Below are 23,097 nucleotides of genomic sequence, written 5' to 3'. Positions count from 1 at the left end.
CCAAGAGACATTCAGCATGAGGCAATATGGGGCCCTAAAATATCAGGAAGCAATTTCCAAAACAAATGCACATAAAGGTAAAGCCACTTAAGGCGTGTTTGGCTTAGAAAAAATAGTTAGGGACATCCCCTAGGAAAAAGTAATAGTGGACATCCCCCTACGCTGCCTCTGTGTCACCTACATGAGTGGAGTGACAGAGGGCCTATTACTTACAGCCCCATACAAAGACTGAAGTAGAGGTAGAGTAATATATTTACACACGTATTTGTTAACCTGGACTTGTTTTTCTAATCTAGACAGCCATGAAAGGGGTGACTGTTTTACTGGAACAGCCACCAGCGATCTCCTTTAATTTAAGATAGTGAATCTTAGATACCAGTGTATTAAATCCTGAAGTTGCTAAATAAAGACTAGGACCCCAGTTAGACACTTTTACTCACAATGGCTGCATCTACATGAGATGCTGACTGCACAGTAGCTCATTACTACTGCACAGTAGCATCGTATGGCATGAAGCATGATGTGACACCAGTGCAGAAAAGTAATGAGCTACCGCACAGTCAGCATCACAAAAAAAGCATTCAGCAATGCTACTGCGCAGTAACTCCAGTTACAGTCATTTCGTAGTTATTTATATATACAAGTAATAAATATCTGCGCAGTAACAGCTGTACAGTCAGCATCTCATGTAGACATGGCCAATAAGTAGCACTTTGCTCTGTGAGCAGCCAACTGAACTTCCTACAGAGTGACGTTTTGCAAAGCACAGCAGAATCTAGCACATCAAACCCTTTGGATATGGTTGAGAGAAATGGGAACTACCAGTAAATGTTGAATATAATATTACATTTGCATGCATCTGAAGTTGGTGGCTTATAAGGAAGTCAGTGAGTTTAGCAAGAAGTAAAAAGGTGACAGTCAAAGGGGTGAAAGACGTTTGCAGAAAAGCTAAGATTATTTCCCTGTCTGTCCCCAGCATGGAGGACAGAGGAAACACTTGACCTAGGGTTAATCCTCACAAGTGTTGAAGGCAAGGCAGTGTTAGCTACAGATACATTGAAAAACCCAGCAAAAAAAGCAATGATGGAATTATTTCAAGAACTAAGTTGCAAATATACCCCTGGCATTGGGTAGCACTCCCCTGAGAGTGTGGCATGAAAGAAGAAAATATTAAAGTAGCCAAGCTTTGAAAATACAAACCAAAATAGCTAAGCTATGAAAATTGCATAATGTAGCACTAAAAAGACCCACTGTGCTAAGACCTGGAGGGTGGCCATGGCTGTACCCACTTACATTAAAAAAAATAAGTACCATAAGTGATTCCTCAACTTATAAATTTCTCAGCCTTACTTCAAAGAAACACAGTGGGAAAAGTTATGACAAATGTTAGGTTCCAGCCAACACAGTTTCTGTAAGTGGCAATCACTCTGTCTCCTCTGCTACAATTCTTTGAAAGAGTTAACAACATAGTGGAGAAATGAGAACCCAGTGGACTTTCAAAAGGCTTTTGATAAAGCCTCACACAAGAGGCTATTGAGGAAACTTGGCAACCAGGGGGTGAAAGGTAAAGTCCTGTCATGGATTAAAAACTGGTAAAGAGATAAGAAGCAAAGAGTTGAAACAAATGACCAATTCTTAGCAGGGAAAGAGATTAATAGTGCATTATTCCAGAGGCAAGAATTAAAAGTAGTGCTGTTTATGTTTATTAATGGCTAGCTCGGAGGCAAAATATCGGAATGACTCAACATTAATCAAATGGCCAAAAGTAAAAGGGTCCAATTCTGAGCGGGAACTGAGAGCACTCAACATGTCTTAGGCAGCACTTTACTGAAGGGGCCCTAAACTAGGAAATGGGATGAGATGCTGGCAAATGAATCTTTTTGTAGACAAAAGCAAAGGTGTTTGGTCAAAGGAGCTAGGGCAGTTTACTTGAGTTAAGGAACCCCCAGATTCTGTGGGCACCTCTGTGAAGATGGCTCCTCCCTGTGCAGAAATGAGTAAAAGAAGCTGTAATACTAAGATAACATCCCATAGTGAGGCAACCTTATAGGACAGCAATGGCAGGATTCTGAAAAATATTCCATTACTATATAACAGGGAGCTCAGCCCACAGCCCACAGGCCAGATCCAGCCCCCAGTACCTTGTCATCTGGCCCATGAGGTTTCCATGGGTCCACAGGGAGCCCCATTGGCGGTGACCCTTCATGAAAGATCCTGCAGGGCAGTATGGAGGGCCCAACTGCTGCATGTGGGACTAGGTGGAGGTGGTGTCGGGTCCCAGAACTCAACCCCTACACACAGGACTGGGCAGAGGTGGTGCAGGGTCCTGGTATCATGATTGCAGTGTATGTGGCTAGGCTGGGCAGAGGCAGTGTGGGGTCCTGGGGCCCTAGCGCCTGCACATGGGATTAGGTAGAGGCCCTGATCCTAGTATGAAGGGTTGGGTGGGGGAAGCACCATCTGGATCTGGGCATGTGGGCCCAATTCTGGGGTGCAGGGTACAATCCAGCCTGCAGACAGGCCCTGTGCTACTCATTTAGCCTGCAGGGCCAAAAGGTTGAGCACTGCTGCTATATAACATGGAAGCATAGTCTCATTTTCTGGGGTCAGCTTCTATAAAATGAACAAGTGAAACTCTTCACTGTCCTGACTGACATGGCCTTGGCTGAATTTGGCCCCTCATCTTAAAGAAGACAACATAAATTGAGACGGTGCAGAGAAGGCCAATACACGTGATTGAGGAACAGGTGGATGAACAATCTCTCTTTGGAGCAGTATAAAAAGACTGCTTAGTACAGACGGGCAGAGAGAAAGAATACATCAAACATAGGATGGCACAGAGAGGAGCAAATGTCCATTCCTATTTATCCTTTCCCATGATACAGGATCTAGAAGCTATTCTAAAGTTAAAGGCAAAACCTGCAAAGTCCTCATTTACACTTCTATTTAGAAAAATGCAAGTACTCATTTGCCCTGTGGTTAACCATATTTAATACATTTAACCACTTGCTAGCAAATAGTTTAGTGAGATTCAAGGAAGAATTAGATATTCACCTGAATGGAAGTAGCATATATGGTTACAGGATGAAATAATAGGAGCTATTTTTCTTCATGATTCAAGGCAGAAGAAGATAACTGGGGTAAGAAGATATTTACTCCCAAGGCATGGAGTATTGGTGTGAAGTTCAACAAAGCTATATGTTTTCTTCTGAAGTATCCTTCATCAGGGAAAACATATTAAGTAAGATAGATTGTTGGCTTTTGCTGGCATAAAATAATAAATAACTAATACAAATCCCTTGCTATTCTGTAATACCTTCCATTAGGAATCTGAATAGGCTTGGAAAACATTCATGAAGCAAGTATCACCCCATCTCTTAAGTATAAGTCTTCTTGTCCCTGTTTTCCACATGGGAAAAGTGTAGCATAGAGGGCATGTCTACACATGCATTAATGCGCTGTGGTTACTGCACATTACATTTAATACCTGTAATAACAGATACTAACTAAATGTGCAGTAACTGGTGCTATTGAGCAGTTGTGCCAGCGCATGCCTTTTTAGTGAGGCTAATGTCCAGTAGACTAATTCTACAGCACAATAGGACAGTTTTTGCCATGACACGCTAATGTGCCGTAGAATTAGACTACTGTACATTTAGCGTCTCATGTTGGCATGCCGAGAAATATTACCATATATAACTTGCCAAAGCTCACATACTGGGTTAGCAGCAGCACAAGAACCAGACCTGACAACTCCTGAGTTTTACTCCAGCACTCAGGTAAAACAAACCTCATGCTCCTTTGAAAATGCAAGATGTAATTTATCTTTTGTACAAAGAAAACTACTTGAATTCCTGGGCATTATGGCAACTTCAATGGGTAAGAAAAATAACAGAGCAGTGTAGAGCCACAGCTGGCTGAACAGAGGGAGATCACATAAACAAATCAATCTACATTAAATCTATTGCAGCTAAATGAAAATGGAATTGTCAAAATCAATTTCCTAAAAGAAAGGTGAGGGAATTTCAACATGCCTTTCACCTGCACTGCATTTTCACTGGGTTTTGCTGTTTCACGCAGGAGTCCCAGGGAGTACACATTTGTTCCTCCCCGTGCCCTCCAATCAGTGTTCTTCCTTACTTGAAACTGCCTGAACTTTATGCTGGATGGAAAATGGGCAAAGCACTGGTTAGAGCAGGCAATTATTTTGAGCGGAGGGCTGCTCACTGCGCTTTGGCAAGCCACCAAGGGGCACATGACAGGCAGCCAGAGGCAGATAAATATTAATTTTCTAAATTTTTTAGGGGCCCCGTGGGCCAAATAGAATGGCCTGGTGGGCCACATCCAGCCCGTGGGCTGCATTTTGCACTCCCTGGGTTAGAGGGAACAGAGCAGGGCTCACAACCTATAACATAAGACTGATTCTCTTTTAGAAGGAATTAATCTCTGGATACTACAAGATTATTTGGAAAGACCTTTGACTCTCCTCATGACAGTATAGGAGTTAAGTAAATAGGCATAGCCAATCAGGTAACCCCCTGGGCTCAATGCTTTTCTTGCTGAATTCTATAAAATATCCCAGACAAATTGGTTGTTACTTTGATCAAACTGATTCCCCTTATGACTAAAGCCTTTTAGCAATGATCATTATGCATGCTGCAGAAGCTTAACAAACAATTAATGATCATGATCACTGATAGAGCAACATTGGTTGATCAGCATTAGATTGACAACCAAAAAGGCAAATGGTTTAATTTCTGACACAGGCACGAGTCCCTTTCTGTGATTTCTAGCATCACAATAAGACCATAAAAAATGTTCCCAGAAGTTCGCGGAGAGAGGCCCTGAAAAAAGGAAGGATACTGCTTGCACAGGGCTTGGATAACTAGCCTGTATAGCTCTCAGTAGTTATCAGTGTCATTGGGTGGGATTTTCAAGACACTCAAAACTCAAAACTGAAGTGAGTGTAAAACTCCCATTGACTTCAGTAGAAGCAAAATCCCAGATGATTGGAAAAGGGCAAACATAGTGCCCATTTTTAAGAAAGGGAAGAAGGAGGATCCAGGGAACTACAGACCAGTCAGCCTCACCTCAGTCCCTGGAAAAACCATGGAGCAGATCCTTAAGGAATCCATTTCTAAGCACTTGGAGGAGAAAAGGGTGATCAGAAACAGTCAGCAAGGATTCACTAGGAGCAAGTCATGCCTGACCAACCTGATTGCCTTCTATGATGAGATGACTGGTTCTGTGGATGCAGGGAGACCAGTGGATGTGGTGTACCTTGATTTTAGCAAGGCTTTTGCTACTGTTTCCCACAACGTTCCCGCGGGCAAGCTAAGGAAGTATGGGCTGGATGAATGGACTGTAAGGTGGATAGAAAACTGGCTGAAGCATTGGGTTCAGAGAGTAGTGATCAATGGCTCTATGTCTAGTTGGAAGTGCCCCAGGGTTTGGTCCTGGGGACAGTTTTGTTCAATGTCTTCATCAATGACCTGGAAGATGGCATAGAGTGCACCCTGAGCAAATTTGCAGATGACACCAAGCTGGGAGGAGTAGTAGATCTGCTAAAGGGTAGAGCTAGGTTTCAGAGTGACCTAGACAAAGTGGATGATTGGGCCAAAAGGAATCCCATGAGGTTCAACAAGGACAAATGCAAAGTCCTGCACTTAGGACAGAACAATCCCATGCACCGGTACAGGCGGGGGGCTGGCTGGCTGGGCAGCAGCTCTGCAGAAAAGGACCTTGGGATTACAGTGGACAATAAGCTAAATATGAGCCAACAGTATGCCCTTGGTGCCAAGTAGGCTAAAGGCATCCTGGGCTGCATTGGTAGGTGTGTTGCCAGTAAGTTGAGGGAAGTGATTCTTCCCTGCTATTCAGCACTGGTGAGGCCACATCTGGAGTATTGTGTTCAATTTTGGGCCCCTCCACTACAGAAAAGATGTAGACAAATTGCAGAGGGTCCATTGGAGGACAATAAAAATGGTGAGGGGGCTCGGGGACATGACTGATGAAGAAAAACTGAGAGAACTTGTTTAGTCTAGAGAAGAGAAGACTGAGCGGGGATTTCATAGCAGCCTCTAACTACCTGAAGGGGAACTTGAAAGAGGATGGAGCTGGATTGTTCTCAGTCATGGCAGATGACAGAACAAGGAACAATGGTCTCAAGTTGCAGCAAGGGAAGTTTAGGTTAGATATTAGGAAGAATTTTATCTCTAGGAGGGTAGTAATACCCAGGGAGGTGGTAGAAACTCCATCCTTGGAGGTTTTCAAGACCTGGCTTGGACAAGCTTTGGCTGGGATGATTTAGTTGGTGATGGTCCTGCTTTGAGCAGGGGATTAGACTAGATGATCTCCTGAGGTCCCTTCCAACCCTAACTTTCATAACTTGCATAAAAACACACTGGAAAATCAGCACCTATAAAGTGCACCCTGCAGATCTCAGCTCTGGATTACATCGGAACAAACTTCAGGTACCATGTGCCTTGTTCTTCCCGGGAATAGTTCAGAGACAATCTAGTCATTCTGAATGGAATAGCCTAACGAAAAGGGGCTTAGTTAATAATATGAATTACAGCCTCCTTTTCCTGACTCAATTTAAGTCTCAGCTGAAATGCACACAGGGCGTATGCACATCTGCAATTAATGAGAAGCAATACACTCCGGACCATATTGCATCAGAGCTTATTGCTCCCAGGAGCACTGTTTGAACATGTGTCCGGGACCACAGCATGTTGAGCTGGGTTGGAGCAGCCCTGGCTGGCATAAGATCTCAGGGGTCAGCCTGCCAACCCAGGGCTACCCTGACCCAGCTCAACCTGGTGTGGCGGGGCTGGCTGAGGTATGAGGGTGCTCCTGTGCAGGAGCTAGCTGACAGGCAGCCCCTGCACTGAAGCACCCTCATGTCCCAGTTAGCCCCATCAGCGTCTACATGTGCACTGCTGTGCATGAAACAAATTCTGCAGCAGGATAGACCTTGTATTTAGAAGTACTAACCTGCTGTGGAGTTCATTAGTTTCCTGCAACCTAGTAGGGTTGCATGTGTAGACTCTGAGAAGTTTACTGTGCAGCTAATTAGGCAACTGCAGTAAACCTCTTGTATAGACACACCCACAAATTTCGAACCTCTTAGCACTTACAATGAAAAAAAACATTACATACAGTTAAACATACATTTTGGCCATGATATGCAAAATCCTTAGTGTAGGTGGTAACAACTAGCTTTGTATGAATAAGTAATTTTTGCTCAGTGGCAGAACTAAAAATTAATAATATAAAAGACATTTCAAGTAAACACACACACACAAAAGATATCTGCAATAAAATGAACCTTCCCTCCAAAGAAATGTCATTCAGGTGGAATGAAGGAAAACGTTTCCTTCAACCAGAGATCAGTTTTGTCTAATTAAAAATAAATTTAGTTAAATTTGATGACCTCATGGCTACGGACACAGGCAAAAGCTTTGGCTTCGTACAGCTGGACCTACTACAGCCTTTGACACAGTGAACCACAAGGTATAACTAGCACGTCTACAAGATACAGTAAAAGGAGATGGCTCATCACTTACCTGACCAGCAGAACTCAGAGATGCTTCCTTTGCTTACATGTCCGTATTTGTTAGCAGTTAAACAGCTTTATTCTTGGGCTCCCACAGAATGTCCATGTGTGTACATGGTAGTCCTGTAGATGTGTTGGTCTTGACTTTCTTATTTTATTTCAGCACCCTGACTTTCAACACTTTGGTCCTGGAAAGAGAAGGTATATGTCCAACATCTCTGTTGAAGACCCAGCTAAATAAATCATTTAGTCTCAATAGATATTTTTGTGCCTTTGGATGCTGCAAGATCAGTTCTCTGAGTCTATCTTTGTTCTTCTCAGTTGCTCTTATATTTTATAAGTTCCAATTAATATGGTACCTACCATAGATTCAGGTGTCTTTCTGCCAGTCCCACTTGGGTTTGAGTCCCACTTTATGGCAGATGCCTCTTTTGTTCAGCTATCCTAATAAACCTTTCTGTTAACCATACTAGGGTTTTTTAGGTCTCCATGGGTGCATCTACACATTCATTAATTTGCCATAGTGATTGCGCATTTAGTTTAGTACTTCCTTAATGAAGTACTAACTGAATGTGCAGTAATTACATTTACTGCACAGTAGTGCTGGTACGCTTTTTTTCTGTTATTGTGCAGTAACCTAATAACATTGCGAGGTAGCTTAATAGCACAGTTTTTGACTGGCACGCTAGTGTGCAGTGTTATTAGGCTACCGCGCAGTAAGCGTTTCATGTACATGCACCCCCTGTTGCCTGTTCCTGTTAGGGATATATCTGCCTTATGTGACTCAAACACACTATGCTTAAATGAGCACTACAGCGAGCTTAAGAATGAAACCATGAATGTATCAGCGTCAATAGGAATGTTACTATTGCTTTCAGCAGTCATGCTATCATCTGAAGGATTTGAATTTATTCACTTTTGCTTTCCCCTTCTCTGAAGTTAGTGATCCAAAGTGATCTGATTTCCACTGTAGGATCAGGTTTTTACAGGTAATTAGGTGTTGGAAGATGCAGTTGGATGCCTGAGGCCCTTCCTACATGTGTAAGGCACAACGGGATCTAATGCACGATCCACACAACTGTGCCTCCTGCCACGCTACACGTGGCCTCATTATGTCTCATCATGTCTTACTGCCCATGCAGGGGCACCCCCATGGCTAAGGAATGCAGCTGCTGTGTTCCCCAACCCCAGGGGCACCACACATCCCTGGGGCTGAGCCGTTGCATCCCATAGCTGCCAGGACTCAGAATCTGCAGCTATGGGACTTTGGGTCCCAGCAGCCATAGGGTGCTGCCAGGACCCAGAGTCAGAATGTACTGGGGCTGAGAGTCCCCTCAGTTGCAGGACTCCTAGCCCCAGCTGGGCATGGTGCACCCCTGCAGCTGATGGGGCTCCAGCCAAAAGGGCTCCCCACTACAGGGAAGGCCCAGCTATACGAGCAAATTAGAACTGGATAGCAACCAGCTATAAACTTAGTACACATTTTCGAGGTCTAATTTTATAGCCGGCATTTTATGGAGTGAAAGGTACTTTGCATGTGTAGCTGGTCTCAGAGTAATTGCACAATTAACCAGTTAATTGCATGATAGTATAATGTGTAGAGAGGGCCTAATAGAATCTTCCCAAGTGTCTGGACAAAGTAGGTGTCAAATCCAGTGAAGTTAAGAACTTAACTTCTGTCGGAGCAGCACTCTCATCTTTAAATGCCTATACACCCTTGAAAAATCTGCCTCCCATCAGCTAATTGCTCCTTGAACCCACTCCTGTGGGTTCATAGTTAAGGCTAAGTCAAAAGAGCTTCTCTTTTTGTCTTAAATGACTGCTGGAACAGTTATAGGTGTCAAGAAATTGCTTCCCTAAAGCTTGTCCCAATGTAACATTTAATCCATTTAGACCCAGGCACTTGGAATAGGCCATTATTCCCAGTTTATCAGACTGAATTGCTTCTTTGAATCCTTAAATACTGTTTAGTCCATAATCTTTTTCTTCTCTGGGGGGGTGTCTGTATTTGCATTTGATCCAGGACCAGTTTACTTGAGAGTAAACTTTACTTGCAAGTAAACGCTTCTGGACAAGTGTCTACATGTGCAGGGATGTGGAAGCAGTCTTGCTGCTCTTAGCACCAAACTGCTCCCACTTCCTGCAGCCCAGGATTGGTCTCCTGCCACCACCAGGGTGAGCTCAAGGCTCTGGCTGCACCTGTCAGCAGCTGACAGACATCTTTTCAAGGCAGTTCTGCTCCCAGCTCCCTGCTCCCTGGCCAGCTGCTTTTGTAGCTGGGAGCAGCATGCAGAGGCTGGGGCCAGCATGCAGCAGATCTCTCACCAGAGCCTCTGCCTCTCCATGAGCACAGCATGGCTGCTCCAGCCTCTGCCTCTGGTAGCAACACCCAGCGCTTCAGGCTCCTGCTGTCCATGGTGCTGGCCTTGCTGGCCCCAGTGGGCCCCTGCCTCTGAGGCCCTGGGCAATCTGCACACCTGTTAGTGAGGGCCAGGGCACAGGGTGTGAGAGGCACTGCATGACCACCTCCTTCTGCACTCCCCGCTCCCACTGGGACAGCCACCCACTCCACCACCCATCCCAAGCACCATGCTCACTGTGGCCAGTTCTCAGAAAAGCACTCTATTGCCCTCACAACAAACAGAACCCCCCTTCTCCCCTCCCTTCCCAACACTGGAGCCCTTCCACCACCATAAAACTATTTACAAGTGAACTTCTGTGGTTGTGTGCATACCATCTTGGGGCAGGTGGCCATGGGGCGAGGGTACCTTGGGGGAAGAGCCCAGGAACAGGTGGGTAGCACCCTGGACTCTGGTTGTTCCCTCATGATTGCACACACTACAGCAAGCCTGATGGGTGGGAAGCTTGCCCATGGGTGATGGTGGCTGCCCCTCCCCAGTGTAGGTGGCTCCCCCTTTGGCAGCCAGTGGCCAGGGCCAGCAGGGCCAGTGAGTGATCCTGGCCCCACTGCAGGCAGCTCTGAATCTGTGCCTCCGCTGAGTCAGGGAGAACAGCGGGCCTAGGCCCAGGTGAAGGGACTGGGTGGTGGGGGACCCAGGGCAGGGGTAGAGGCAGGGGTTCCTGGCCAGTGGAAGTGACACTGAACCTCTGCCCAGGTTCACATGGGGGCCTACTTCTGGGTGGCAGGTGGCTGCCAGAGTATAGGTGGGGCTAGGGTCAGGGGATGGGCAGTAGGAGGCACAAAAGTGACCACCAGGCTAGGATGGTGTCCAGCACCTAGCTTTTATCCTCTGTGGCCTCCACTGTCCTGGCCATGAGTGTGCCTTGCTCCGTGCAGTCTCATATCAGGGTCAGGAGGCTGAGTCCTAAATTCCGTGTTCGCCCAGTCCTGAACATCGTTGCAGACCATGTGTTGTCCTCCTCCCACCACCTGTTGTGCCAGGCAACATCTTCCACCCACCGTGCCCATACATCCACCATCTGGTCCTCCAGGAGGAGGGTCCAGTCTCAGGTCCTCCTTCTGCAGAGCTGACACATCTGCAGGGCCCTGGCCATGGGTGGCAGCAACCCTGAGGCCATACCACAGCTGCCAACTGCAGCCTTTTCCCCACATGCAGCTGCAGGGCCTGTAGAGCCATGAGAAAGGAGCTGTTTGTGAGAGGTTGCAACATTTCTGAGATAAGATCCTCTGTACCAGAGGCCTGTGTGCTGCCCGACCTCAGATCAGGGATCAAGTGTGTACAGGTGCCCATGGACTGTAGTAAGTCAGCTAGGCAGCCCCAGGCCCGGGTGGCCACTGGCCAAGCCCCTCATCCCTACTCACTCTCCAGGGGCCCACAGGCTGTTGAGTGCTGACCGCTAACAGCCTGACTCCCCTACCCCACTTCCCAGACTAGGCCAAGCCAGGCTTCTGGCAGCATCTGCTGCCATGGCTCCAGACCCCACTGTTCATCTTTCTCCTCCTGTAGGCCATCCTATCTCCTGTGCTGCCTCCAAATCCACAGAACCTAGGTGGGGGCGGGGGGGCTGTTGGGCTCCTAGATAAGTGGGATGTAAAGCTGCCTGCACCACCACCCTCCCCATAGGGAGTCTCTCTAAGGAAGTACTCCAGGGCCAACCCCCCCCCCACACCAGTGCTGTGCCCTGAGTGTGTCCCTACTGCACGTGTCCCCGGGACTGCACAAAGAGCTGTTTGCACAGACTGGGGGGTGCCCAACCTCCTACGTCCTGCTGCTGCTGTTGGCTATGGTGCTCTGGGTGCACCTTTGCAGCTGGCACAGGACTCTGAGCTTCGACAGTGTGGGGGACAAGCTGGGGCTGCCCTGCAACCTCTACCACCCCCTGGAGGAACATCTATGACTGTGCTACATGTCCCTGCCCCCCACAGATGAGGAGGACATCACTGTCAGCACTGATGGATTACTTGATTTATAAGAGGCCTATGCCCACCTATCTGTGGAGGCATAGGCTGCTCAAAGTTTTGCACCATCTCCTGCCTCTTTGTGTGCTGTAGGGGCAGAATCCAGGGGAATGCAACCAGGTTGGGTAGGGAAGAGGGGCAAGGGCTGGGGTAGGGAGGGAGAGGGCCCTCCCCCCAGTATGGAGATTACCATGTGGGCAGGGCTGCCATACCCATCAGCTCTGGTCAGTCCTGGCTGGCAGTGATGGCATACAACTCCTGGTGGGCTTGTCAGGTGGTAGGGTGTGATGTGCAGGTGCCTAGCCAGGGGTCCTCTCCAGGGAGGAGCTGGTGCTACTGGCAGCTGGTGGTGACATGGCTGACCACGTCTTGTGGCTGGAACTGAGGTCATGCAGCTCTTGGGGCAGATGCTGACCTGGGCTCTCTGAGCTGCTGGTGGAGGCTGGGGGCATGGAGCTCAGCAGGATGGGCTGCTGGTGCCCTGAGGGGCCTTCCCCCAGCAACATGTTACTGTGGGTGCCAGAATGGAGCAGGGGCTTAGGCAGGCTGCCTGTGCTGCTGTTTGTAGCATGGTTGTGGCCTGAATCCCAGGGTGCAAGGAGGGCATCCAGTTGCCACATGAAGGGCATTGGCTTACAGGCACTACCCAACTGATGATTGTGGTCGGTGATTGTAATCCACTGTGCCCACAAGACCTTTATGTGGTACTGCCATGCTGACTGGTTGTGCCCGCACTCCGGCATCCAGCCTGACAGCTCCTCATAGATGTGCACGTTGGAGTGCCCACTCTGCCTGAATTGCTGGTGCACCTCCACCTTGCTCCACAGTGCTATGTGGTTGCCGCTCTCCTCCATAGGCCAGCTGGGGCCCCAGGTGGCAGCATGTGGCATGGATGAGGATGCCATTGGGCCTCCTGTGGCAGCTCTCTGGGTCTCTATGCAGCTGTCCCTGTGCTGCCAGGCCTGGACAGCTGCCTGTAGCACCCAGCACAGGGGTACAGTGGAGCTGTGTGGCAAGGCAATGTCCCACAGTACCTGCAGGGTCCAGGCAGGCTGCTGGGTGTTGGCTGTGGGTAGCTGGAGCTGGCCCTGGTGGCCAGGATGTGGCTGCAGCTGATCCTGAGTGCTGGTAGGCCTGGCAGCAGCCTGTAGGGCTGGATGGTATGGCCCTGGCAGCTGTGTGGCCAGGCAGCAGCACCAGGGTACAGGCAGGCTGGCACAGGTAGCCTGTTGCCTGTGCAGTGGAGCAGAGGCCAACAGTCACCCCAGGCTCCCTGCTGTTGTGCCCCAGGGCTCAAAATGCCTGCAGACTTAAAGGGCCTGTGACCAGGGCTGCCATAGAGGCAGCCCAGCCCTGGGACAGGAGAGGCTCCCAGTCCTAGGGCCCTGGGGCTGAACTCAAGCTTGTTCCTTAGTGGCAGGGCTGACTGGGAGTAAATTTGCTTTCGGTTGGCATCTACACATGTGCTACTGTACCATTATTACTCGCAAGCAAATTTGCTCCTTGCATTTGCAAGTAGCAAATTTATTCCCAAGTAGCAAAGTTTACTGAGTGGTAAGCATGTGCATGTGCAGCTGTGCATGCTTACTGACCAGTAAACTATGCTACTTCACAGTAAAGTGTCTCATGTGGATGCACCCAGGAGGTAGGTAAATCACTAAATCTTTCTAATATATTCTTATTCACATGACTTAGTGTTTCCAGGTGGTTGTATCCTGAGTCTCCTAATATTTGGTATTTATTCTAAGGCCCCAGGTCTGGGGTAACTGATGCCCTGAGAATCTGAGATTGCATTTGATAAGTTTTTAGCCCTTGAAGTTAGAGAGGAAAACTTAAAACCAAGAATCAAGAATAACCTAAAGGCTCACAAAATCAAAAGGCAAATAAAAAGAATCTCAAAAGTATTAATTTTATATCTCATGATTTTTAACCCAATCTCATGATTTTGGGGCCTGACTCATGATTGTTTGTAACTAGCAATACTATGTTCTGAGATTTGCATTCAATATAGATTCCAGTATGCGGTTTTCTCCATTCGGAAAATTTGTCAAATGATTATCTGAAATCTGCCATGTTTAGAATTAATATTTATAACCTATCTAATAGACTTTGTAGCTTTGGTTAAAAGTATCCGTCTTTTATTTACCTTGGGATACATTTTCATCTAGACTAGAGCAAAGCTATTAATAGAAAATAGCACTAACTTCCATGAAGTACAAAGACTGTAAGATTTCCATTCCTGTGCTCCCCAGAGACTGAAACCATGATCTCTCATAAGGCATTTGTCTAAATGAACTCTTTGTTAGAAGCATGAAGCTATACTGTAAGCCTATAAGCCTTTCATTCAAGTGCCAATGATGTAACTATTTGGGAAGGTGGGCTGTGGCAGATTGAGGCCATATTTTTGTTTCTGGGGTTCCTTTATGCAGAGTGTAGCAACATTTGGATCCTAGGAGCTTGTTTGGAGCAATTTGGTCAAAGGGGAAGTTTAAGGGGTAGATATTGTTCCAAAATAACTTCTTGTCAGGAGCTGGTCTTTGTGGGTGCTGACAGATGCTCTTGGTTGGCATGGACAGACTCAAACCCATGACACTTTACCTAACATGCCATGAGTTAGAGCCCCCCCCTCAAACCAAGAGCCTGTTGGGTTGGGGGGGAGGGGATTGAGCCTGCCAACAGGCAAACAGCCAGCCAAGGAGTAGCCCCTCTCCTCAGCCAAGGAACTGACCCTCTCCCCAGCACCCCCAACCCCTCTCTGCCCCACCTTCAGGGCTGTCAGCAGGAAGGGAGGGGAAGGGGGAAGCTAGTAGTGTCTAGATGACGGCTGGGATTTGCCCAGCTTGAGCTGGAGGGGGCGGGTTGCAGCGGACAGCAAGGCAGTGGGATCCACCCACCCCTGCACAGCTCAGGCTGGGCAAACCCCAGATGGCAACTTGCTGTTTCCAGCTTCCCCCTCCCTGCTCCCTTCCTCCTGACAGCCTGGATTACACCACAGGTTAATCCTAGGAAACACAAGTTCCCTAAGGGACTCCAAAGTAGAGTGCCTTCATCTGATCCCTCATTTGATGAGGATTCATTTTTCATGCAATAAGCCGCTTTAAAAGTGCTACACAGCCATGCACGTGTGTCACAGCATGGCTGTAGTGTGCTTTCAGGGGCATGAAAAGATTCTAGGTGACACACCAATACAAGCATAGCAGAAAAGAGCATGAATAAGGACATGAAAACCTGATGGAGGAAGTGAAAAGAAGGAGGTACTGGGAAACAGGGAAGCTATTCAGCATGACCAGCAAACCCTCTTAATTAGGTAACTGTTGCACAGTAAATGTAGCCCAACCCAGATGGAATTTAGTAAATCACCTAACCCTAGTAAAAGCTTTACTGATGGTAAATCAGTAACCCTAGGAAAAGTTATTGGACGTAGCTGTTTGAAACAGCTTTGATCAGGTCCTTGAGGAACGCTTCTGAGCCTATGCACTCCTCTCTTCCCTTCCTAGCACAAAACAAACACAAGGGAAGGATTTACTAGAAAACTGCAGTGTAAGGTAGGAGCCACGGAGTGGTGCACAAATAGAACAGCAAATCAGTAAATCAGAAGCATGCAATGAATATAAGAGATAAACCAGCAATGGAGCACCTGGCAAGCTGGTAATGTAGGGTAGGACATATGGGGCAAGCATGCCTCTGCTGTATGTGGGAGCAGGGCAGTGGAGAGAGGTCACAGGTTCAGCTTCTGCTAGCAGTAAAACTGGTCCCAAAAAAGAAACTGGCCTTTGAAGGCATAAAAAAGGACAGGCCACAGCTCAGTGGGGCATTGGTCTTGAGTGGGTACTCTACGTCCTACTGCAATCAAGCTGAAAACTGGCCAAAAGGCAGCTTTCCCAGTTTGCAAGAAAGTTTGTCTTTTGACAGCTGGTTTTGATCTGAATATGACTAAAACCAAAATGTTCCACATTTCCTAAAGAACTGGAAATCCTGAGAGGGCATGCTTACACGTGTCTCTATGGTGCCTTTGTTACTGCACCTTCATTTAGTACTTCCTTTTGGAAAAACTAAATGACAGTGCAGTAACAGCCCATACTGCACTATGTGCATGGTTATTTTTAGCTCCTACATCACGGTAGCAACACGCTGTAACAAGGGAGCTGAAAGATATGGTGACGTAGCTGCAACATCACAGTTCTTGCTGGTGGATGCTACCTTCCCAGAGTGCATTGCTACAGCGACATAGCATCATATGTAGACACGTCCACTGGGTTTCATTTCAGAAATACCAACAGGCAGTGTTTCCGAGACAGAGTATGATTCTCCTGCAGAGGCATAGTAAGGCAGCTCTGTGCCCTGGGCAGCAATGGCACACAGGATAGCGATGGCTGTGGCAGCACTAATTTTTACACTCTCCCCCGAAGGCAGCAATTGGGTCTGCGGCCCCACTCACCCCCTCAGTTACTCTGCTGTCCCCAGCTGGCTCAGCGCTGCAGCAGCTCAGTGAGACGGGCTTGCCATCACCACCATGGCTAAAAACTAGAAGGCCAGTTTCTTTGATAGTTGCTCTGTAGGTTGCTCTTATTTCCACAGCAGAGAGCTTGGAAGCTGTGCTATGGCTATCTACCCTAGAACCACAGGCCTTGAAGGCACCAAGTCCTCTTCCTTGATCTGGCAGATCTGGGTCATGACTCTGGGGCAATCTGAGTAGGAGGGCTACCTCGGAGCTGTCAACCATGAAAATGCAGGGTCCTTAGCTCTAGGACCGGAGTTGGCAACCTACTGTGTACAGGCTGGATCTGGCCTGTGGAGCCATTGGAGCTGCCCCACAGAGCTTGAGGGCTTTGGCAGACTTCCAGTGCGGGGGGGGGGGTGCATGCCAACACCAGGGGAGAAGGGACATTCATGGTGGGGGCTTGCTCATGCTGTATCCCAGCAGGGCAGCGAGGAGCTTTATTTGTGCCTCTCTGGGCAATCAGGAGAAGCAGTGGCAGCAATGGCTGGGTCCTGGCACCAGCTCGCCTCAGACCCGAGCCAAGTCAGCGCAACCCACGACCACAAAAACACTGCTGACTGCTGCTCCACAGCAATCCACACAGCACGTCTGTCCCAGAGCTGTTGTCCTTAAAAACATGGGGAGTCTGGCCCTGGACTAGCTGCCAAGAATCAGATAGGGGCTGTGTGTTCTCAGATTCTGCAAAAAGCAAACCTGAGGTGTTTCAGGTGAACTATTCCAGGTGTAAACACCTGTATTTCCTGGCAAAACTTTGTTTCCTCAAAACATTGGTGAACACCCATAATAATAGTAGATGTGACAATAACAAAGCAAAGCTGCGTTGAGCTACTTTTCATTGTGAAACTAATACACAAATAGAAATGACAGTATCGAACATCATCTTTAAAAACTCTGCCTTTCCTATGCTCTCAAAAGATCTCATTTCCTGTGTCTGAATGAAAATCCCATTGACGAAATTGCATTGATTTCAATGGGAACAGGATTGGCCCATGAGAAAAGTAAAATGACAGCGTTTTCTGAGAAAGAGGCATCTAGCTCCATTCATAGTTACTGGGAATCTCTCAGCTATAGTAGTATTTCCAAATGCTGCTGAACATTCTTAGTTCATATCACTATGCACAACTGCAGGCTCATTTTATCATTTTTTGGCTGAAATTATAATTCTCTCTAACATAAATGGGATTGACTGGTAGGGGCAGGGAGAGAGAAATGTTTAATGTGTATATTTCAGTTTTGTGAGATACTCAGACAACATTATGTTGGGCACTGTATAAAATGACATACCTACACCATTGTATGCTATTGTATACTAAATTGCCAGGTCAGGAAGCTCATGTTTAACTTTAGTCCCTCTGAAGTGAGTGATGAAGTGAGTGAACCTGGGCCTCGGAGCACTTTAGATCCCAGTGAATTTTGTCTTATTCATACTAACAGGTAAAAGTTTGGTTTTAGGGAGCCATGAAAGTAAAATAATTTGGGCTTTAAGCGTCATATAAATTACCAACCCTATACTATATATAGAAAGGGCTTAGTCTGTCTGTCTGTGCATCTGTCTGTCTGTCCGTAATGCTCTTGGAGGGCATGGCTCCTGGCAAGATGTGGCTCTAGCCAGTGCTGTACATGGGACAAACTACCCGTTAAGAACGAGTGCCACCATGATGGCGGTGGTGGGGGATGGAGCAGGGGTGGGGCGGTGCGGGGCTGGACGCAGGGTGGGGGACCGATGGAGGGGACGGAGCACCACCATGATGGCGGGGATGTAGGGGACGGAGGGGACAGAGTGGTGGGGGGCAAGGCCAGCACCCACCGCTGGCCTTGCTCCCCACCCCCAGCCCTACTCCTTGGAGGAGTCAGTGGTGCGGAGTGGTGCCAGCGTGGCACTGTCCCCCCAGTCCCCATCCTCATCATCATTCTTGACAGGCAGTTCACTAGTCAAAGTGTTAGGAATTCCAGATCCTAGCTGATCAAAATAAGACTTCCTCACTTAAAAGATTTACTGGTAGAACATTTTGTTTTTATTGGGTTAAATCAATAAACTACTGAAAGTTCACCAATATCCACTTTAGTGGTTGTTGCTGCTAGATGCAAAGGCTTTGTGCAAACAGAAGTTTGGAAGACCTGCAGGCGGCATTCTATAAATACCGTATTACCACGACAACGTAAAGCTCATTCCTGAATTGGATCAAGTGAACTCTGATATTTAAAGCATGCTCCCTGTTCTCTTCTTGCTTGCTCCCTCTTTCTCTAGCCTCTCTTGGATTGAGTCTCACCATTCCTTACCTTTTATTATATCTGACTATTTTTAAACCCTTCATCATGTTGAAAGCATGATGATAATCGTACATGTATATTCTAAATATTTGTGTCCATTTTAGTTTTATCATAAGGGATGAACTGAACAGTCCATCTACAGACTTATATAACCCACTTGGGAAGCTGATCTAAGGAAGTATGTTACTCATCCCATGCAATAAAGGGAAATTAGTCCACTTGTTAGTGATAGTGATCTTCTATTTTATAGTGCTTTTTACCTTAAATGATTCCCAACAACCTTTATAAACTGTACACAAGAATTGGCCGACCCTACCGCTGAAGTTCTTTGGAACTGAAGAAAACAGTTGTTTAACAGAAGCATAGCAGTTTAGGACAAGAAATGAAAAATCTCATAACCTGATTCTTACAGGAGATCACAGGAGGATTTCTTTTAAATACAGTAGTGCTTGAATATTAGGCAGGCAAGATTCTTTGAGTAGATGGGATATCTTTTTTCCAACTACTTGGTGGTCTAATAAAAGTTCTTAGCAAGCTTTTGGGTGCTGTCACCCTTTTTCAGGCATAGGGAGTCTCTGCTGGTCTGAGACTCCAAGGAAAGAGAAACGCTAAAAGGGAATATTATTATACATATCAACTAGCAACTTCCAGCAACTCAGAAACAAATGATCTTGAATGTGCCTAGATCAATACCCTAACACTTAAAACACACTAGCTGATATTAACTGGTATCTGTTACACACAAGCAAATCATACTAAAGGTCAAGATAGCTGGCTCATTAAGCACCTACCTATAACATGTAGGAAAAGCTTTGTAGGGGACTTCAGTCTGAGTAACACATGCTGGAGGTGTCATGCTGATGGGACAGCATATTTTTGTACAGGGCTATTTCCTAACACACACAGTGATAAACCCGATATGGGGATATTCTATGTTAGATCCCATCTTGACAAGAGCTGATTACAGAACAAAAATAGTCGTTGCTTAGGTACAAGTCATGATGATTTAATTAAATTTCTTATGTGTTAACAAATTACAATCCATATTATGAATATTTACACACTTGGTACTTCAAAGGGGATAATTTCACAAAGCTGAAAACAACCATGAACCAAGTTAGTTGGGCAAAAGGATGTGAAGGCATGAATGATAATTAGGAACTACTGAAGGGCATTTTCCAGGTATCCAGAAAGCCACCTTCCCACAGCTGAGAAGGCCAGTAGTAATGTGGAACAAGCAGGAGGGATCAATAAAAAATTTTTCTCTGCATTTGAGAAAAAACATCCAGATGAAAGGACCATATAATAACATGATGATTATCATGGTGGTGATGGTGGCAGTAAAAATCTTTCCAGTCTAGTAGAACCCTTTCCTGAATGGTCTTGCTATGTCACTAACTAGACCAGGAGCAGACAAAATATGGCCCTTGGGCCAGATGTGGCCCACCAAGCAATTTCATCCGGCCTGTGGGTGCCCACCAACTAACTGTACCCCACCCAGCCCTTCCACCCATAAGGGTGGGAGCGAGGCACCCACATACATAACCCCTACAACATACTCTATTGCATCTCACTCCTGTCCTCATGCGCAGAAGGGCCCAGCCAGCCAACCTGCAGCTTCCAGGTGGAGCTGCTGCTGCCACTGCTGCAGCTGCCAGGGGACCTGCTTGACTTCCCTGGCATCCTGCTGGCTGCAGGCACCCGGTGGGGAAGCGGTGGGGGTGGGGCAGGGCCCCGGGGGCTGCAGGCAGGCAGGGGCAGGAAGCATGGGGTGCACAGAGCCTGCACCCAGGGGGTGGCAGAAGCTCAGCGCTCGGGTGGCCAGGGTGTGGGTGTGAGGGAGGTTGGGCAGTGTGGGAGCTCCCTACACACTCCCCCATGGTATGCAGCCCCTGCCACAGGCAGCAGCAGCACCAGCAGGCAGGAGCACTCAGGGCCTTTGTGTCCGGCGCAGGACTTCCCCCTGGTAGTGCACAAGTGCAGGAGCTGCACGTGCACCGCAGGAAGCCCTGCGTGACAGAGGTGGGCCAGCCTGGCTGCGCTCCTTGCCACCATGTGCATTGCTAGCCAGAGCTGCACACCACTGGTGGCAGTGCCTGTGCCGGGCACAAGTGCCCCCGCCTGCTGGTGCTGTTGCTGCCCGTGGTGGGGGCTGTGCACCATGGTGGGAGTGTGTAGAAGGCGTCCTCATACCCCCACCCTCTCTCACGCCCCACAAATGCCACACCCTGCCTCCCACAACCCCACCACATATACACCCCCACAACATACCCTATTGCCCCCATATGCACACTCCCACCCCCAACCACACCCCACACTCCCCAACACAAAATATACAAGAGTGAGATTTTATTTCTGAGTTATTGCGCAATCACCTCAATATACACAATGCAAACACAAATCATGACAAAAATATTTTCTGTAATAAAATTAAAATATGTTATAGCAGGTGTTTTACTTTTAGGTGATTTGTTTTTTTTCCTGACTCCAAGATGGCAAGTCTCCCCTCCCAAAAGAAGGATTTCCTTGGGCAAAGGGAGGGTGGGGACTTCTGGCGGCAGGTCAGGGGTTAGGGCTGGGGCTTCCAGTCCCAAGTTGGTGACCAGGGGGCTACCCGTGCGGCCCTCGATAGCTCACCAAAAACCATTAAGCAGCCTTCCAGCCAAAATAATTGCCCACCCCTAGATTAGTCTAAGGCACTGTAAAGTGTTTTGTACAGACGCACCCAGCTGATCTAATAAAAGGTAGGACAAAAAATACTTGCCTCTCGGATATTTCCTGGACCATCACAGCAACAACCTACTTCTCAACTAATGGTAAATCAGGAGACTATAGGCATTCTTAAATCAGCAGATTTGGATACTGTATTTTCTTCTATACAACAGGCCCCAGAATAAGATATGCACCTTGTTTTTAAAAGCAGAATGAAGAAAGAGAAGATCTTTCCTTGTGGTAAGTAACTGAGTAACAGCTGCATAGGAGCTGACCCCGCTCATTGTTTTGTTCCCGGTGTGTCCGTGCAGACTTTGCCTTTGCTTTTGCCTGGCAAGTGGCAGAAACTGCTCTTACCATACTTCTTGCATATAATGCACACTCCATTTTCCAGCAGTATTCCTGTCTTGGGGGGGCTTATTTTTTTTTGAAAGGTGCATCTTGTACCTGAGAAAATGTGGCAAACTACATACAAGAGTTTTAAAAGTGTTGGTTGAAATCTCTGAACTGGTTTGATTTTCAACAAGTCTTAGGACTCTGAAGGAGTTTTAAAGGCCTGGAAGATGGCTGTTATGGCACTATGTAAAAAGTGTTAAAAGAACAACCAGAGTAATTACAGGCTTGACATGAATCCTGGGCAAAATAAAGCAACAGCTAATACTCACTTCAGTTTAAAAAAAAAATTAAAGTGGGTAACGTAATTCATGCCAATCAACATCACCATACAGAAAACAGAGCTTGTCGACCTAACCAGATTTTTTTTTCTGAGATAGCAGGTTTGAATGATAAAGGAAGCTTTGAGCCAATATTTAGACTTCTGTGAGGTATTTGATTTGTACCTCATGATATTCTGATTAAGACATATTAGTGATACAAAATCAAAATGACATGCAGTCACTAGAGTAAAAACTGGCTACCTTATAGGTCTCAGAATAGTCACAATAATCTCACAATAGTTATAACAATTTATTATATATTTTTTCTGGGATGTATAAACAGGAGCATCATATGTAAGACACATGATGTAAACCTTCCAGTCTAGTCAGCATCGAGAAGGCTGCACCTGCAATACTCTGTCCGGCGCTGGACACCACACTTCAGGAAAGATGTGGTCTACTTGGAGAGTCCAAAAAAAGAAAAACAAAAGTGATCTATAAGAAAAAATGGAAAGAATGGGGATTGTGTAATCTAGAGAAGGGAAGACTGACACAATATTCTTCAAATATGTCAGAATTTGCTGTGAAGCAGGTTGTAAGTTATGTTTCAAATTCGGGGGGCTAGGACAAGAAGAAATGGGCTTAAACTGCAACAAGAAAAACTAAGGTTAGATGTTAGAAGAAGGCCTTTCGAACTGTAAGGGTGCTGAGGCTCTGGACAGATTGCCTAGGGAGGCTGTGAAATCTCCTTCACTGGAGGTTAAGAGCAGGTTAGACATATCTGTCAGGAATGTTTTAGGAATAGAGGATCCTGCCTTGGGACAAGGGACAGACTTGAGGACCTTCCGTTTCCATCATTTTGCAAAAATGGGGTAGTGGAGGACAGGACTTGGTAGTGGAGTGGACAAGGATTGGACTTTGGTGTTTAGTAGTTAAAATTTTTGTCAGTGGAAGAAAATGTTATTACTGATAAAGTTAGCAGAGGATACAATGATTTTGGGAAAGTGGCAAATAAAAA

General features: G+C 46.8%; 1 protein-coding gene and 1 long non-coding RNA gene across 4 annotated transcripts in view; one reads left to right on the top strand and one right to left on the bottom strand.

The window, feature by feature from the left end:
* The window catches only part of LOC149870018 (uncharacterized), a 44,517-nt gene extending 36,699 nt beyond the window's left edge, over positions 1–7,818 (top strand). For both annotated transcript variants that reach the window (XR_016440669.1, XR_016440668.1), the window contains one exon: positions 7,722–7,818. The gene's annotated coding sequence lies outside the window, so the exon portion shown is untranslated. The remainder of the gene's footprint in view (positions 1–7,721) is intronic.
* Positions 1–23,097, bottom strand: part of LOC149870017 (uncharacterized) — a 124,652-nt gene that overhangs the window by 11,558 nt on the left and 89,997 nt on the right. Inside the window, exon 4 of one of the 2 annotated variants that reach the window (XR_016440671.1) lies at positions 7,569–7,746. This is a non-coding gene — a long non-coding RNA (uncharacterized LOC149870017). Of the gene's footprint in view, positions 1–7,568; positions 7,747–21,061; positions 22,575–23,097 lie in introns of those variants that run through there. The other variant, XR_016440672.1, reaches the window with a different exon arrangement.

Source organism: Crocodylus siamensis, chromosome 2 (assembly GCF_052110815.1).
Source record: "Crocodylus siamensis isolate JL-2025a chromosome 2, ASM5211081v1, whole genome shotgun sequence".
Taxonomy (NCBI): domain Eukaryota; kingdom Metazoa; phylum Chordata; order Crocodylia; family Crocodylidae; genus Crocodylus; species Crocodylus siamensis.
The sequence above is the reverse complement of the archived record's forward strand: the minus strand, read 5'-3'. Positions and strand labels throughout refer to the sequence as shown.